The 9,189-nt window shown below is 35.7% G+C and overlaps 1 long non-coding RNA gene across 1 annotated transcript; it reads left to right on the top strand.

Annotated features, from left to right (window-relative positions):
• The first annotated feature begins 3,552 nt into the window (after window positions 1–3,552).
• Window positions 3,553–4,279, top strand: LOC110697718. The gene is made up of 2 exons (XR_002506550.1): window positions 3,553–3,949; window positions 4,031–4,279. It is a non-coding gene; the product is annotated as an uncharacterized LOC110697718 (long non-coding RNA).
• The last annotated feature ends 4,910 nt before the right edge of the window (window positions 4,280–9,189 follow it).

Below are 9,189 nucleotides of genomic sequence, written 5' to 3'. Positions count from 1 at the left end.
TCAAGAACATGGTGGACATGAAGTTGGGGATAAGACCATACAAGATGAGGTAACTTCTTATGTAATTTTTCTTTGATTAATAGATAATAGATCCATATTTCAATTTGTAGATCCTGTGAGAAATAATATGATTCAATGATTTGCATTGTAACTTACTAGGAACCGCAAGTAGGAGAAGAGAGTAACACAAGAAAAAGGAAGCGTTGTAAGGAAAGGAAATCGCAGACCAAAATGTCGTTCCGATTATCATTACGGAAGGCGAAGAAAAAGAAGAAACTGATCAAACAAAAATGAAGACAGTGGCAGGGCAAGGTAAAAAAAGAGTGGAAGGCCATCCCTCCCTAAACACAAACAAAAATAAGCCTGTGAGTGTTTTATCTTAACTAAAATATAAATGTGACAATGTTTTAAATAGAAATTACTTTAGCTTATTACAATGTTACCAGTCTAAATCACATTACATTTTGTGATGCAGTATCCCGTCATAAGGATTTATGCAGACACAGTTATCGACTTGGTAGCAAAATTGGGCATTCAAAAGGAATGGGTGAGGCTGGTAGGATTTTCCACACTGCTGGATGTGAAGTTTACCTAAGTTGACAGGTATTTTCTGTCGTGGTTAATGGGTAGGTGGGATCTTGAAACCCAGGTACTACGCATAAGGGATGATTATGAGATCAAGATCAATTATGAAGTGGTGGGGTGGATATATGGGCTGCCATTCGGTGATTTCACATCCACTATTGAAGAGCATGTTACAGGTACTACGAAAAGTATTTACAGCATCGGAAAATTATTATCAAAATCAAAACAATATTTATAACCTCCAATTGTATTATATGTACACTTGTTTTACCAAGGTCATATTTTTATTTTCTTTCTTATGTTGCATACTAAATGTAGGGGACAAAGAGTTCAAGAAGTTGAAGACTTCCTATTCAAACAGAGGGGGGATAAGTTATGGCATTGTGGAGCAAGATATAGATTATAATAAGAATAACAATGATAGGTTCTTGCAGTCATTTATTTTGTTTGTATTTGGCAATTTAATATGTACAACTCTGAACATTTGGATTAGTCCACATTTATGCTGGCTGTCGAAAACGTGGTACCTAGAAGATGCAATGAGTTGGAACTTTGCAAAATTTGTGCTTGATTGGATGATCAAGCTGCACGGACAAACGGATGAAGAAAAGGGTGGCGTCAAGGGATCCGCCATTGTCCTAATGGTTAGTCATCAGTTACTTTACTAGCCTAGCAATAATTGTTGTTCTAATATTAACATTGTCCTATACCAATTGCCTACCTGGACAGATTGAAATTAGGCGATAAGGGGCATCAATGGCATACCGATAAACTAAGGCTTAGAATGTGGCAGCAGGATGAAACTGAAAAGGCAATTCTTGCAGACACTGCAGCAGATGGTTCGTATTGTGCGGCAGACGTAAATATGGTTGATTTGCATACAATTACAACTTGTTTCTCCTACATGAGGTGTGGAGCTTGCTTCTGATCTGGTGAATTCTGTGTAGGTTGTTAGGGATGTTGTGTATGGGAAAGAGTACCCTATTGGTCCGTCTAAGAACCTTCCTGTTTGGATGACGGTTCCATCTGTCCCTCCAGTGCCTGATGTGAATCCTAAAAAATCTATCGTGGAAAGGAAACAAAAAATACATAAATGCAAAGCAAAGGTCAGGGAATTGAAAGACTACAAAGACATTCAACACCTGAGTTCTTCCGGCGAAGAAGAGGTAATATGAAAGTGAATATAACTAAGTAAAGTGAATGCTATTCATCAGATTATTGATAAGTTTAACTTTTCTAAAAGGCAGCGAAGAACCTGATGAACACCCCACTGCAGGTGGTAGTTAAAGTAGTAAGAGAAGGTACAAAAAGAATCAGGAAGATAAGGCTACTTCTGTGAATCAGGTATAACTTGTGGTGTTAACTTTTATGCTTTGTATGACCATCAATGCTCACTGTATCCTATTGTTTGCGATCTCTCAAGAAGTTCGTGTAGTTCTAGATGCTTTAACCCCAGTTAGGGTTACAAGGGCATCAAGCAGATTGTTAAAAAGGAACAAACCTGTTGAAGCGGCTACAAATGTATAGTACTTGAAGATAAAGTTTATGGCATTATATTTGAAATTAGTTAATCATGTCTTGCCTATATTTTTTTTTTTTTTGGATCCATGTCTTGCCTATATGCAAATACAGAACAGTATCATATTATAAATTACAGGAGCTTATTATTCATAAAAGCATGATATTGATTTTACTAGATTCAAAAGAAAACGAGGAAAACAAGACCCACTGGGAAGGGTGGAAAAACAACAACCAAGGGTGCAAGCTCGAAAAGGAAAGTTGCAAAAGCTAAAAAAGAATCAAGTGAGGAGGAATTAGGCAGTGACGACACCAGTGAGGAAGAGGATGAGGAAGATAGGAAGACAGATGATGATGATGATGATGATGATGAACAAACTAAAAGTGATCCTCCGTATAATGGAGACAATGATGATGATGAAGATGATGACGACCTCGATGAAGTTGTGCCAACCCCCAAAGCAACGAAAGATGATGTGCCGGCTGACAATGCAGAGAATGATAATGGGGGATCTAAGAAATCTGTTGATGGCGCAGATGAAAGGAAGGAAGATGATGGCCAAGGTGGGAAGAATGTAGACCAGGATGAGGAAGACGACAGTGATTACCTGACTGACTGTGATGACAATGAAGGCTTACCCCAGATTTATGATTTCCAATGAGCAAGAATCACGGCAATCTGTGACAATAAGTCTAACTACAGTTGGTGAGTAACAAGTTTTTCCATTATGTGTACCTGTTTTAACTAAATTGTGTAGGACTAGATAATGATAAGTGTTTCAATCAAACAGGTTTAAGGATCAGATTTTGTTCAAATGGTATGATGTCACAGTCAACCGTCAAAAGGTACACAAAGCATGTAAGAAGAAGTCTCCCATTCCATTACAGGTAATACTTTAATTATAAATCAATCCCCTTTTAAAGAGTAGGTCTTGCATGCATATGCCGTTCAAGACATTTTTAATCTTGGGTTTTAACAAAAAACATGTCATGGACGCATTTACAATTCACATAAATTACGAATGCTCCGGAAGTTCAGACTATGGATTATACGTCTTTAGGCCATCATTTTTGGTACATGATTTTGGCTGGATATTGCCAATTTCACATAATTAGCTACTGTTTTATAGTTGTTTATTTCAACTTTTATATCATTGACTTTTGTTTCCAGTGCAACCTACTGGAAGAGGATGCAAAAAGTAAGCCTGCGGTAGAACAATTATTGATGGATGAATCGGACAGGATTGACAAATTTTTCATGGGAGAAGAGAAAAAATTCAGGAATAAACGGAAAGGTGTATCTTCACTTCTAACTCTATGTTACCATTATAACAGACTACTAACTTGTTCATTCTTTGATCTTTCCCGACCCAAATTTTCCAACCTGGGAGCATATGCTAACTGACTCCTTACTTGTGGATATGTGTTATAAATGGGACAGGTGATTATTGCCCATATTTGTCAACGGAGGATGATGTGTTTACATTATCAACGTGGAATGTCGCAAAGTATTTATAATAGATTTCGAGAAGAGGAAGAGGAAAACAAAAGGCACGAGCAAAGGATAATTGTGTTGGTAAGTACAATAATGTGGTGATCCAATCATACATTCATGTAAATCTGTTTGGCTAATCTCCTACCACCCAATTTTGATTATGTTTTTTTTTTTATAAGCAGGATCTTTCTATGACCATAGATGCCCTCATTGAAGGTCCAACACCCGACGTTGAAAAGTATAAGTATGTTAAGTGTGATGACATACCAAAAGCAACATCATTCTATGACACGCATGCTTTGTATTTTGTTCCTGTTCAGTCAAACTCAATCAACTTTCTCATGGCTTCGTGTAAGTATTTGGTTCAACAAAATGTTTAGGATTTGTATTTTTAACATAATATTGACATTCACGTGTTCCTCTAATTTGCAGATGTATGAAAAAAATGATATCCTATTTCGAAAGTTCATGATTTGGAGGTTGTTAATGGCGACGTGCAATGAAGCCAAGAACGACATAAATGGTCTGATTATGTAGATTTAGTCATAGTGTGAAGTCTGAATGAACATTTTATTTACTAGGTTCATGTCAAACTGGGACTGGGTAATTGCTATTAGTCTGAACTATTCAACAGGTTTTCCTATATCTTGTATTAAACAGCATCATTACGAATTCCCAAAATCATATTATTATCTTTAGAATCATATGTTTATTTGTGGAATCATATTATAAAACAAAAATAAATGTCTAAAACCGATTTTTATTCCAATTAATAAGTAATATTGACATTCAATAATTACCACTTGGTTGCATAAGCTATAGACAATGCAATATAGAAAATACCAAATCTATACATCCACTTATCACCAGTTGTGTTATCCATGATCTTGATAAGCAAATCCATGTTTGCCTTTTCACTATTGAACAATTTGAGAACCAATGTGTTGGAATAACTCTTCATCTCAGATATTTTTTCGAGTAAGAGGTTATTTTCTACTCTTAACTTGTCTGCCTTGCACTTCAACAACATGCATTGTTCCTTTAGTTACGTCACTGTACAACTTAAATTATTATATTCAACCTGGTTTGCTTCATCTTCCAGCAAAATAGCCATAATCATCATCCTATACATGGAAATAAATACAAGTTTATGTGAATAGACCAAACAACAGAATTATTTAAAAAGACAGTTGGGATGTAACCTCACCTTCCAATACGAGCAGTTGTAAAACTTCCGTTCGGCGTTTGATGTATTTTTGCACACTAGTTTCTTGGCTGGTTGATTGTGCTTACATGAATGTAAGCCGGAGTCATCAAGGTGGTTAGAAGAAGAGAATGATTCATTATTGGAGGAAGTTTCTTCTACCAAAATCATCTTAACATTCAATTTTTATATGTATGTGTTTGAAGCTTCGTATGAAAACACTTCATATATTAATGTTATTGAAATATAGCATAGAATAAATTTATAGAAAAGACTCTTGACCGTTGTTATTTCAAATATTAACCATTGGAAAAATATTATTTTATTCCCATAATACAACGAATCAAATTGGTATTTTAAGTATCATTTTACATTAACAATATATTATAGCGTTTATAGTACACATACAACTAATACAATACATTAGTGTACACAGTTTTCATATAGCTTATACAGCAACAAAAAACTATAACTTTGAAGGTATAATCTTATGAAAGTACACCAAGAAAAAAATAAAAAAATTGTTGTAATCAACATTGTGGTGTGTAATTCCCTTAATTCATTGGGCATGGCTTTCCATAAACAACACCTTCAACATCCTGTTAAATCATAGGTGTATGGTTAATTATTTGTGAACTCAAAATGAAACTAATTAACAACTTTAATTGGTAATGTAATAAGGTTACAATATCTTGTTAATACCTTTGCTTTTCCATAACGACCTTGGTGACTTTGGTCAGATTTTATTATCGTATCAACAATGTCCTCTCTCCATTCACAAATCCTGCATCCATTAGCATTCCACTCTACGGTACTTGCATGCCTTATTCGGTCTACGTAAATAAGCTGCAACAATAAACAAAAGGAAATCATGTGTTGTATGTTGTTTGGAACAATCATTGTAGAAGATATCTTTGTTAAGGAAACTTACCGTGAGTAAAAGTACTCCGCAACCTAGCCCCCACCCCCCCCCCCCCTCCCAATTATCACTGTACTTGATAAACCAGTCCAACATGTACTTACCCCCAATTATAATCATACGCATTACTTGCGTTATGCAAATAATATACATGGAAAGAACTTATCCAGGTTTTATTATCCATTGGACAGAGCAGTACACCTAGTGTGTAAAGTAGAAAGTATTGCTTGAACATTGACTTGTTATATTTCTCATAACGTAGTTCCTGATACACCTTAGACCGTTTGATGGCACCACGCAGTGAATTCTCCTTGAACAGTTTTTTCAATTGTTTGAATTCTTCATAGTAAGCTTTTTCTAGATTAAACAAAATGTCTCCACCTGGAACTCCTAAAACCCATCCGACCATTTCACTATCCAAAACAGTTATCAAGTCCTCCTTTATTTTAAGTGAACGGGTTACAGGATCAAACCTTGAAGCAATCCAACTAATAAAGAATTGATCAATCTTTGTAACGAAGAGATAAAGCAAATTGCCAAAACCTATTTCCACGACCCAATTTCTTTGATCCTCATTCAACTTTCCAATTAGTTTAACAAACGAACTAAGGTTCTTGTTGACACCAGCAAGCTGTCACAAGTAGCATGTTTAATTAAATTAATGAACTAAAATTATTTGGTGAAATCAAAGCATAATTTATAGTATCAAATGACTAGGATCAAAAAATTATTAATAGAATCAGATAATTATTAATATGATGAAATTAAAATTTACAGTAATTAAAAAATTGTTATATAACCCTTTTTCACATACATACCATAAAAATTGCAATTAACAAATTCCAGACAAAGCAATTTAACATGGAGTACCTTTGGCAATGCTACGGCATTAGCTTCTGAGTGTTCTTGTATTTGATTTGGTACCACATGTTTTGGCCTTTTACGAGAGGGCACATGCGTCTTCCTTCTACGAACCTCTGCCTTCAATGGTTGTTAATGTATGATAAATACATTAACCGTTCCACTGGTGAATTCCACCTCTTTTAATTTGTTGAAACCGTCACCATCCACCAGATCCAGCAAATCGACAGGCTTACAATTCAGGGGACCATATTTTATGCCATAAACATCATACCCAAACCCATCAATTAATGCCTTCAATCTCACAGCCGCGAACTCATTTTCAATGAATTCAACGGTGAAGGACTCACCATGTTTGTAATGCAGTTCTAGATAAAAAAATAAGCTTACCCTCATGAAAGACTCTAAACACTGCACTGGTCATTTCACCCATCTACACCCTCAAATTCACTGTCTATATCGACCAATAATTTAACATTTACAAATAAAATTGAAATTGGAGTTGTTTCAATTCAAATGAAAAATTAGAGACAAATTTGAATATCATGTTGAAAATAAACTAACTACCAGCTTAAATTAAATTATAAACAAATAAAAAAAAAATGAAAAAATTAAGTGGAACACAGTGATGCAATGCGTCAATGTAAATTTGTCAGGGGAAGAACAAAAATAATTACAGTATGAAATTCACAGTACACGCCCCAGTAATTTGGGCCATCTGAGAAACACATTGTTAATATTAAAAATTTATACCAACCCAACACGCGAGGTAATAAACTACATTCATAGCCATTTAATCTAGGGGCATCAGCACATTATTTGTATCACAAAATTTATTTTTATACAGTCTACAATGAACACTATAATGTAAAAAAAATGTTAATAGTTCCTCCGGATCCAAGCTCGAACCGAGCACATGGGAAACATAGATCACTATCATTACCAATTTGATAAGGTGTATCAACACATACATTTTAATAAAACAAATTTATTTAACACAAGAAATAAAGTGTATGGGTCGACTTTTCCAATACTATTGTTTCGGGGTTTTTTGGATGTCCTGCGGGAGAGTTACAACATCAAGACTGATCTATGGACGCCTGTACCTGAAAAACAACGGAGACTCCTATGGGTGGGAGTTCCGCCTTCGATGATCAAGTTAGAACGTGTTCGGAATTAAAGGTGCGGAAAGTAAAGGGGATCAGGCTCCTCTCGGAAGGGGAGTGATCATCCGATTGTTTGAGTCAGTCTCGGGATCCGAGCCTTAGCTCTCAAGTAACGCAATTAAAGTTGGATTTAATGCTCAGCAAGTAATGTACGCGTGTGTTTAATGATTTCTGATGATGTTCCTCAGAGGGAACATCTCCCTTTTATAGGGTCTGGAAATATGTGCCCAGTAATAGGTTTTTAGAAACCTAGGACTAAAGGTGTGCATCGTGTCGGGTCGTGCCTGGCGGGCCGTGCCATGTCGTGCCACCTAAATTCGCTGGCCAGCCCACGCCACGGCACAGCCCACGTGCCAGGCGGGCTCGTGCCGGGCTGGCTTGCTGCCTTTCCTTCCCTTTTTTTTAATTTATTTATTTATTAATAGTTTATAACTTATAATCTTATATTATTATTTTTCTAAAATAAATTAAGTTTAATATTTATGTTTTATTATTTTTTATATTTAATATTTATATTTATATATTTAGTTTATACTATTACTTTATAGTTTAATGTTTATAATTTATTATATTTATTTTGTATTATTAGTTATTAATTATTATAATTTTTTTTATATTAATTTACAAATTATAACTTAACGGGAAATTAGACAAATTGGACTTTGGATGTGAATAATGCATACTTCATATTATTATTACTTGAAAAAATTGTACAATGATAATAATGATAAAAATCGTACAAGGATATTAAACAAAAATTGGATAATGATAAAAATCGTAAAATGATAATATTGATAATGATAGACATCGTACAATATACAAAAATTGTCTATTCTTCTTCTTCTTCTTGTGCGTCTTCGTCTTCGTCTTCGGCTTCAAGGTCATCGGCTAGTTGCATAGATTGGGAACTACCCGAACCCGAACGGTCGGAAGCGAAGGTTCCTTCATCGTTGTCGTTGTCGTCGTAAGAACGGTCTTGTGAGCGATTTTACGCATCCAACCAATCTTAGAAACACACGCACATTTCAAGTGTTTCGGGTTTTAGACTTGTTCTTCTATCGTCTAAAACCCTCCCGGATGCGCTGAAAGCTCGTTCGGAAGCAACGGAGGAAACTTGGATACCAAGAATGTCTCGTGCCATTGCCGCCAAAGTTGGATGTTTCGTGCTTTGTTGTTTCCACCATGCAAGGAGGTCGACGCTGTAGGGTTTCGTAGTGACCCGACACTACGCGGAAGGAAACCCACCAAGACCCGCCCCTTAATTAAAGCAATTAACAAGCATAATAAACTTAATCAAACAAGATTAAGAACAAGAATTATACCTTTGACGCGTGCTTCGCTCCCAAAGAGCTCTTAATTCAAAATCCCGAAAAGACGAGATCTCCGACGGATCGTACCCTCGACCCGACCCGAGCGTCCTAAGTCTTGAAGGTTAGTCAAG

Source organism: Chenopodium quinoa, unplaced genomic scaffold, assembly GCF_001683475.1.
Source record: "Chenopodium quinoa cultivar QQ74 unplaced genomic scaffold, ASM168347v1, whole genome shotgun sequence".
Taxonomy (NCBI): domain Eukaryota; kingdom Viridiplantae; phylum Streptophyta; class Magnoliopsida; order Caryophyllales; family Amaranthaceae; genus Chenopodium; species Chenopodium quinoa.
Note: the sequence above shows the minus strand (reverse complement) of the source record. Positions and strands in the feature narration are given on the sequence as shown.